At 58.4% G+C, this 9,359-nt stretch overlaps 1 long non-coding RNA gene across 1 annotated transcript; it reads right to left on the bottom strand.

Annotated features, from left to right (window-relative positions):
- Nucleotides 1-4,369: 4,369 nt before the first annotated feature.
- LOC117438619 (uncharacterized) lies at nucleotides 4,370-8,052 on the bottom strand. The gene is made up of 3 exons (XR_004550919.1): nucleotides 7,384-8,052; nucleotides 5,268-5,382; nucleotides 4,370-4,431 (listed from the first exon to the last, which is right to left on the bottom strand). It is a non-coding gene; the product is annotated as an uncharacterized lncRNA (long non-coding RNA).
- Nucleotides 8,053-9,359: the final 1,307 nt, after the last annotated feature.

Below are 9,359 nucleotides of genomic sequence, written 5' to 3'. Positions count from 1 at the left end.
AAAGCGGCTGCGCGGGTGGAGCCTCAGCCAATCAGAGGAGTGGGGGGGCGATGACCGAAGGGGCGTGGCTACGAGCGGGTGACGTGCGCATCAGCCAATCAGAGGAGGGGGGGCGGAGCCGGAGAGGGGCGTGGCTACGAAAGGGTCACGTGCGCAGCAGCCAATCACAGGAGTGGGGGGGCGCCGCCGGCGCCGGGCGGGACTAAGCGTGATTGACAACCGCCGCAGCCAATCAGAGGCGTGGGGGGGCGCCGTCGGCGCCGGGCGGGACTAAGCGTGATTGACAACCGCCGCAGCCAATCAGAGCAGTGATCCGGCGCCGCCGGAGCCGGGCGGGACTAGGCGTGACTGACAAGCGCCGCAGCCAATCAGAGGAGTGGGGGGGCCAGTGTAGAAGCCGAACGGAAGCGGGGCGGGACTAAGAGTGACTGACAGGCGTCTCAGCCAGTCGGGGTGCGGGTTGTGCCGCCGAACCGGGCCCGGACCGTACCGTACCGAGCCGAGGCGAATCCTGAGGGTAACGGGACTCGGCGGAGGCAACCGGGGGGGGCAATGGCAGCTGTCGGCTCCCCTGGGACCCCATGGAAGCCACTCCGGTCCCTCCGGGGGGGCTCCGTCCCCCTCAGGCGGCTTCGGCTCCGCTCGGTTCCCTTCGGGCGGCTCCGTCCCCCTCAGGCGGCTTCGGCTCCGCTCGGTTCTCTTCGGCCGGTTCCGCCGCTTCGGGAGGGTTCGGCTTCGCCTCAGCCAATCAGAGGAGTGGGGGGGCGGTGTCGGAGAGGGGCGTGGCTAGGAGCGGGTGACGTGCTCATCAGCCAATCAGAAGATGTGGGGGGGCGGAGCCGGCGAGGGGCGTGGCTACGAGCGGGTGACGTACTCATCAGCCAATCAGAGGCGGGGGGGGCGGAGCCGGCGAGGGGCGTGGCTAGGAGCGGGTCACGTGCGCATCAGCCAATCAGAGGAGAGGGGGGCGGAGCCGGAGAGGGGCGTGGCTAGGAGCGGGTCACGTGCGCATCAGCCAATCAGAGGAGAGGGGGGGCGGAGCCGGAGAGGGGCGTGGCTAGGAGCGGGTCACGTGCGCCGCAGCCAATCAGAGGCGTGGGGGGGCGCCGTGGGCGCCGGGCGGGACTAAGCGTGATTGACAACCGCCGCAGCCAATCAGAGGAGTGGGGGGGCGCCGCCGGCGCCGGGCGGGACTAAGCGTGATTGACAACCGCCGCAGCCAATCAGAGGCGTGGGGGGGCGCCGTCGGCGCCGGGCGGGACTAAGCGTGATTGACAACCGCCGCAGCCAATCAGAGGCAGTGGGGGGGCGCCGCCGGCGCCGGGCGGGACTAAGCGTGATTGACAACCGCCGCAGCCAATCAGAGCAGTGATCCGGCGCCGCCGGAGCCGGGCGGGACTAGGCGTGACTGACAAGCGCCGCAGCCAATCAGAGGAGTGGGGGGGCCAGTGTAGAAGCCGAACGGAAGCGGGGCGGGAGTAAGAGTGACTGACAGTCGTCTCAGCCAGTCGGGGTGCGGGCTTGTGCCGCCGAACCGGGCCCGGACCGTACCGTACCGAGCCGAGGCGAATCATGGGGGTAACGGGACTCGGCGGAGGCAAACGGGGGGGGCAATAGGCAGCTGTCGGCTCCCCTGGGACCCCATGGAAGCCACTCCGGTCCCTCCGGGGGGCTCCGTCCCCCTCAGGCGGCTTCGGCTCCGCTCGGTTCCCTTCGGGCGGCTCCGTCCCCCTCAGGCGGCTTCGGCTCCGCTCGGTTCTCTTCGGCCGGTTCCGCCGCTTCGGGAGGGTTCGGCTTCGCCTCAGCCAATCAGAGGAGTGGGGGGGCGGTGTCGGAGAGGGGCGTGGCTAGGAGCGGGTGACGTGCTCATCAGCCAATCAGAAGAGTGGGGGGGGCGGAGCCGGCGAGGGGCGTGGCTACGAGCGGGTGACGTACTCATCAGCCGAATCAGAGGAGGGGGGGGCGGAGCCGGCGAGGGGCGTGGCTAGGAGCGGGTCACGTGCGCATCAGCCAATCAGAGGAGAGGGGGCGGAGCCGGAGAGGGGCGTGGCTAGGAGCGGGTCACGTGCGCATCAGCCAATCAGAGGAGTGGGGGGCGGAGCCGGCGCCGGGCGGGACTAAGCGTGATTGACAACCGCCGCAGCCAATCAGAGGCGTGGGGGGGCGCCGTCGGCGCCGGGCGGGACTAAGCGTGATTGACAACCGCCGCAGCCAATCAGAGGAGTGGGGGGGCGCCGCCGGCGCCGGGCGGGACTAAGCGTGATTGACAACCGCCGCAGCCAATCAGAGGCGTGGGGGGGCGCCGTCGGCGCCGGGCGGGACTAAGCGTGATTGACAACCGCCGCAGCCAATCAGAGCAGTGGGGGGGCGCCGCCGGCGCCGGGCGGGACTAAGCGTGATTGACAACCGCCGCAGCCAATCAGAGCAGTGATCCCGCGCCGCCGGAGCCGGGCGGGACTAGGCGTGACTGACAAGCGCCGCAGCCAATCAGAGGAGTGGGGGGGCCAGTGTAGAAGCCGTAACGGAAGCGGGGCGGGAGTAAGAGTGACTGACAGGCGTCTCAGCCAGTCGGGGTGCGGCTTGTGCCGCCGAACCGGGCCCGGACCGTACCGTACCGAGCCGAGGCGAATCATGGGGGTAACGGGACTCGGCGGAGGCAAACGGGGGGGGCAATGGCAGCTGTCGGCTCCCCTGGGACCCCGTGGCAGCCACTCCGGTCCCTCCGGGCGGTTCCGTCCCCCTCAGGCGGCTTCGGCTCCGCTCGGTTCCCTTCGGGCGGCTCCGTCCCCTTCAGGCGGCTTCGGCTCCGCTCGGTTCTCTTCGGCCGGTTCCGCCGCTTCGGGAGGGTTCGGCTTCGCCTCAGCCAATCAGAGGAGTGGGGGGGCGGTGTCGGAGAGGGGCGTGGCTAGGAGCGGGTGACGTGCTCATCAGCCAATCAGAAGAGGGGGGGGCGGAGCCGGCGAGGGGCGTGGCTACGAGCGGGTGACGTACTCATCAGCCAATCAGAGGGGGGGGGGGCGGAGCCGGCGAGGGGCGTGGCTAGGAGCGGGTCACGTGCGCATCAGCCAATCAGAGGAGAGGGGGGCGGAGCCGGAGAGGGGCGTGGCTAGGAGCGGGTCACGTGCGCATCAGCCAATCAGAGGAGTGGGGGGTGGAGCCGGCGCCGGGCGGGACTAAGCGTGATTGACAACCGCCGCAGCCAATCAGAGGCGTGGGGGGGCGCCGTCGGCGCCGGGCGGGACTAAGCGTGATTGACAACCGCTGCAGCCAATCAGAGGGCGTGGGGGGGCGCCGTCGGCGCCGGGCGGGACTAAACGTGATTGACAACTGCCGCAGCCAATCAGAGGAGTGGGGGGGCGCCGCCGGCGCCGGGCGGGACTAAGCGTGATTGACAACCGCCGCAGCCAATCAGCGTGGGGGGTGGAGCCGGCGCCGGGCGGGACTAAGCGTGATTGACAACCGCCGCAGCCAATCAGAGGCGTGGGGGGGCGCCGTCGGCGCCGGGCGGGACTAAGCGTGATTGACAACCGCCGCAGCCAATCAGAGCAGTGATCCGGCGCCGCCGGAGCCGGGCGGGACTAGGCGTGACTGACAAGCGCCGCAGCCAATCAGAGGAGTGGGGGGGCCAGTGTAGAAGCCGAACGGAAGCGGGGCGGGAGTAAGAGTGACTGACAGGCGTCTCAGCCAGTCGGGGTGCGGGTTGTGCCGCCGAACCGGGCCCGGACCGTACCGTACCGAGCCGAGGCGAATCATGGGGGTAACGGGACTCGGCGGAGGCAAACGGGGGGGGGCAATGGCAGCTGTCGGCTCCCCTGGGACCCCATGGAAGCTACTCCGGTCCCTCCGGGCGGCTCCGTCCCCCTCAGGCGGCTTCGGCTGCGCTCGGTTCCCTTCGGGCGGCTCCGGCCTCTTGGCGTGCAGTTCGTAGTTTTGGCCACAGGAGGGCAGCACCTCCCTTTGCTCTGAGCCACCCCTTTGCTTCCCCTCCCGCATCTCCGGCACCTGCAGTACCGAGCTTTGGACACAGGATGGCAGCAGCGAGCAGTGCCCCGAGCTACGCCGTGCCCCCCCCACCTCCAGCACCTGCAGTACCGACGCTTGGACACGAGGTGGCAGCACACGCTGCAGAAGCAACGGCCTGAGAGCAACGGCGGCTCCCCTCCCCGTTGACAGCCTCCGGGGACCCCAGCTGCTGAGTGGGGACAGTTTGCAATATTGGGGCTGGGGCAAAGTTGCTCAGGGAACTTCTATTCGAGATTCTTTCAGACTTTTATTGCTTTGTGTTTGCTTTGTGGGGATTTATAATCACATTCTTCTCTTTTGCTTTTTATTTTCTTTACACATTTTATTTATTTCCTTTTTCATTCATGTTTTTTCCAGCTGTCCTTGTCTTTTAGTCTCTTTCAGTAACTATTTTTAGGCGTCCCATACCTAAAATGAGATAAGAAATGGGCAAACATGGGTTAGAAAATGAAAAAAATGGTTCAAAACACCTTACAAATGGTCCAAAGTGGAACACAAGTGGCCCAAAATGGATTAAAACAATCAAGAAATGGGTAAAAATGGGTTAGAAGTGGGCAAAAATGGCCTACAATGCGGAAGATGTGGATAAATATGGGACAGAAACAGCCACAGACAGGTCAGAAATAGCCCCCAAAAAAGCTTTAAAGGGGTTAGAAATGGGAAAGATGGGTTAGAAATTGCCAAAAACGGCTTAAAACTGGTAAGAAATGGGCAAAACTGGGATAGAAATGGCCATGAATTGTTTTGAAAGAGACTAAAATGGCTTAAAATAGGGTAGAAATGGGGAAAAATGGCTTAAACCAGGCTCAGAAATGGGCAAAAATGTGTTTGAAGTGGCAAAAAAAAATGGTTAGAAGAAAAAATAGTTTAGAAATGGACAAAATGGCTTAAACCAGGTTAGAATTGGACATATAAGGGTTGCAAATGGCTAAAAATGGGTTTAAATCTAGTTAGAAGTGGCCACAATTGTGTTAGAAATCGTCAAAAAAGGCTTAAAGCTGCTGACAAATGGGAAAAAATGGGTTAGAGAAATAAAAAAGTGGCTTAAACAGAGTGAGAAAAGGGCCAAAAAAAGAGGGAAATTTTAAGAAATGGCTTTAAAAGGGTTAGAAGTGACCAAACACGGGTTAGAAATGGCAGAAAGAATTTAGAAATAGCAAATAAAACAGTTTAGAAGTGGGCATAAATGAGTTAGAAACAGCCATGTTACGGCATCTTCTTGGAATCAGGGGCTAAGTACACACCTCTGTCCCTGCAAGTGCTGCCCGGGGCTGCCAGGAAAGCCGATCTGTGCAATAGGCTGTGTGTGTTCTGGTCTGTGAGCCCACCATCAGCTACGGTACAGGTGAAGTCTTGTCACTGGAAAATGTTGAGCAGATAATACCCTTTAGTGAGCTAGAAAGCGGCACTAACGCTGCCTGCCTGGCAGGCTAGGAAAGGCAGATACATTTGGGGTTATGCACACGAAAGCTCTACGTCCTGCCGTGGTTCCAATGTCATTGCTCTTAGAGGTAAATGGAAAAGCAGCCTCAGGCCTCCTGCTGGGCTCAGGGATCCATCAGCTGCACCTGAGCAGCTTTGCCTGCAGGATGTGATACTTGCTATGCTGGTAAGTGACCAGTTCAAATAGGTTGAAATCAAGGTGCATTTGCCCAGAGCTGGGTGTTACTCGCACTGGTACTGGTACTTGTGGCAGCAAACATTTACCGTGACCCACCTGCTGAACAGAGCTCAGTACTGCAAATAATAAGCCAGTTTCCCCTCCCTGGCTGCATTAAAACAGGCTCCTCCAGATGAATTTAACCTCATGTCAGTGAAGCACTTTAGCTCAAGGTGCCAAAGACAAGCTTCGGCATGGGCACAATGCCACCAGACACACCAAAGAGCGTGAGGACGGGAAGCCCTTCCCTAAGAAAGAAGGGTAACTGTGGCCTTGGGCTTCTAAAGAGACCCTCAGCAGCTGTAGGGAAATGCCTGCATTCCCTGGGGTTCTAATCATATGAGCACAGGATGGTTTTGGTTGGAAGGAACCTTTAAAGGTCATCTGGTCTAACCTCCCCTGCCATGAGCAGGGACATCTTCAACTCCATCAGGGTGCTCAGAACCACATCCAGCCTGGCCTTGAATGTCCCCAGGGATGGGGCATCCACCACCTCTCTGGCCAACCTCTGCCAGTGCTTTACCACCCTCATTACAGAAAAATACTGGGGCTGACCTGTTCCTGGTTCTCCCTCCCTCCCTCCAGGCCTTGCCTTCTCCTCAGCAGTGCAGGTCCTAATTCAACAAAGACAACACCAAGGGCTGCAAACTCTGCTGGCAGTACCCAAATGTCAAGAGGAAACCGGGGACCTGCATTGTCACAACATCCAACAGGATGATTAGAAAAACACTGGTAATTCCCCATAGCCATAGAGCTGCTGCAAAACAGCCTGCAAGCAAAGCAATTGCTGTTTAAGCAAAAAGCAGCGCAATGGTCTCCGAGCAGGAAAGCAAACCAAGCTGAGATTTCCTGGGACAATGTTTTCAATTACGTGAATGTAATTGACTGGAAGGGAAAAAACTTCTTGAATTAAGCACGTAAACAAGGTGAACAAAATAATTTCTTCCTTGTTCAAGCAGAGGATGTGGTTTTGCTCTCATTTACTGGCCCCAGGTAGGAGAATCTACATCTGTCCAGCTGTTAAAGTGTCACTCTGCATTATGCCAATGTAAGAGGAAACAAAGTCCTGCATCCACATCTTCAGCCCCAGCTCAAGAGGGACGTGGAGCTGCTCAAGCGAGCCAGAGGAAACCATGGAGCTGCTGCGAGGGCTGGAGCAGCTATGCTCTGGAGCCAGGCTGAGAGAGCTGGGCTGGGGCAGCCTGGACAAGAGAAGGCTCCTGAAGGGGAGACCTGAGAGCAGCTCCAGTGCCTAAAGGGGCTGCAGGAAACCTGGAGAGGGGCTTGGGACAAGGGCCTGTAGGGACAGGCCAAGGGGAATGGCTTGAACCTGCCCGAGGGGAAACTGAGCTGAGCTCTTAGGCAGAAGCTGTTCCCCGTGAGGGTGCTGAGGCGCTGGCACAGGGTGCACAGAGAAGCTGTGGCTGCCCCATCCCTGGCAGTGTTCAAGTCCAGGTTGGACACAGGGGCTTGGAGCAACCTGCTCTAGTGTGAGGTGTCCCTGCCTGCCTGTGGCAGGGGTTGGAGCTGGATGAGCTTTAAGGTCCCTTCCAACATGAACCATTCCATGATTCTGTAAAATGTAGAAATGGGGAGGATAACTACAGGCAAATTACAGACCAATCGATGAAAGCAGAGAGTAAATGGATTTCCTCTCTCGGCAAGGTCAGAGAAGCATGTGCTACGATTACCAGACATACCTCCGCTCTCTTCTCCTGCTTCCCAGTTGCAGAAACCTCTCTTTCCTTTTTGGTCTTGCAGATGAAAGAAAGAGGCTAAAAAAGTCTTCTGGAGCTCTTGAAAGGGTCTGTTCTGGCACACACAGTGTGCACATGGCTGCACGCTGCTCTGAAACAGAAGGGTTCTTGTATTTATCTAAGAACAAGAACTGGGTTTTTCTCAAAGCTCAAGAAACCACTGATGTGGGTCCACAGCATCAACGCTGATGAGGCTGATAGGCGGGTGTGCAGCCTAAAAAGAACGCATGATCAGGGTGCAGGTCACGTGTAAAACTCGCTCAAAACAGACACTCATATAGGGCATCGTGCAAGCAGGGTATTGCTGCAGCAGCCGTCCCTTGAAGAAATGGCTGGTTTTACAAACCTGTCTATCCTTACATCATCTTTATGTTCCTCCTCCTCGTACATATGAACATAAATTGTTAACAAGTTAAGCATAGATGCATAGATGGCATAGATGGCCACTAAAAACAAGAAAAAAAACCCATGTACTACTATGCCAAACCTAATACATCGGTGCTGCTCACACCAAACCATACACTGGGAGCTTCCTGCCAGCCTGTACCACTTCAGAGCTTGCAGCTTTTACCATGATATTATGATATTAACTTGAATTTTTGCACTGACTGCTAAGAACCCCGTATCCCCCCCCTATTGCCCCACACGTCATCTAGGGACTCCAGAACCCCATATCCCCCCGTATTCCCCCATACACCCCATAAGGGGTCTCCACACCCCTACAGAACACCACGGAGAGACTCCAGACCCCCAAATCCCTCCATAGACCCCCATACAGGGACTCCAAATCCCCCCACAGACCCCCATACTGGGACTTCAGACCCCCAAATCCCCCCACAGACCCCCATACTGGGACTTCAGACCCCCAAATCCCCCCAGACCCCCATGTAGGGACTCCAGACCCCCAAATACACCCATAGACCCCCATGCAGGGACTCCAGACCCCCAAATCCCCCCACAGACCCCCATGTAGGGACTCCATATCCCCAAAACCCCAGTATTGTCCTCCCATATACCCCGCCCTATGATAGGGTAGGCTAACCCCATCTAATCCAGGCTCATCTAACCCAGGCTAACTGAGGATAGGCTAATCCAGGTTAACCAAGACTAACTCAAGGTAACTCAGACTAAACTAAGTTAAGGAGGCTAGGATAATCTCACCCGTCTAATCTCACCTGTCTCTTATCTGAGCTAAATGACCCGGGATGATCCAAACCGGGTCACCCAAGCTAATCTGACCCGGGATAATCCGACCTGGGCTAATCTGACCGGGCTAATCTGACCCGGACTAATCTGACCCGGACTAACCTGACTCGAGCTAATCTGACCCCTGGGGTAATCTGACCAGGGACAAATCTGACCCAGGACAAATCTGACTAGGGTCAGTCTCCCCCCAGTCAATCTCACCCAGGTCTAATCTCACTCATCTTAATCTCACGCTGGATGGAGGCTATGCTATGCTTCCCCAGGCTAGGCCAAACCACACAGCCGTGGTAAACTAACGCAGGCTATGCTAACCCGAAGTGAGCCAAGCAGAGCTGAAGCCACCCGGGGGGGCGGGGCGGAGGGTCAGCGCCGTCCAATCCCGGGCCGCACGGCTGAGGGGCCGTTTTCCCGCCTAGAGACCGGTGGCCAATCAGCGGTGTCCTTTTGTGTGAGGGAGCGATGGCAGTGCCCGGGAAGGAGCAGACAGCAGTGAGGGCTGGAACGCAGCTTTGTTTTCTGTACGTGCACGGTTACGGAGCTCAGCAGGGTTTAGCTCGGCACGGTAAAGATCGAGACTTGCTGGACGAAGGTTAGTTCGGGCTTTGGTGGGCGGGAAGACTGTTGTGATGACGGAGGAAAGGGGTTTAAATGGGAGAGATAGTGGGGAAGGGGGGGAGAATGGCTGTTAGGGGGGACAGATGGTAGAGAAGGGG

Source organism: Melopsittacus undulatus, unplaced genomic scaffold (assembly GCF_012275295.1).
Source record: "Melopsittacus undulatus isolate bMelUnd1 unplaced genomic scaffold, bMelUnd1.mat.Z mat_scaffold_502_arrow_ctg1, whole genome shotgun sequence".
Lineage (NCBI taxonomy): Eukaryota > Metazoa > Chordata > Aves > Psittaciformes > Psittaculidae > Melopsittacus > Melopsittacus undulatus.
This window is presented reverse-complemented; position numbering and strand designations above follow the sequence as displayed.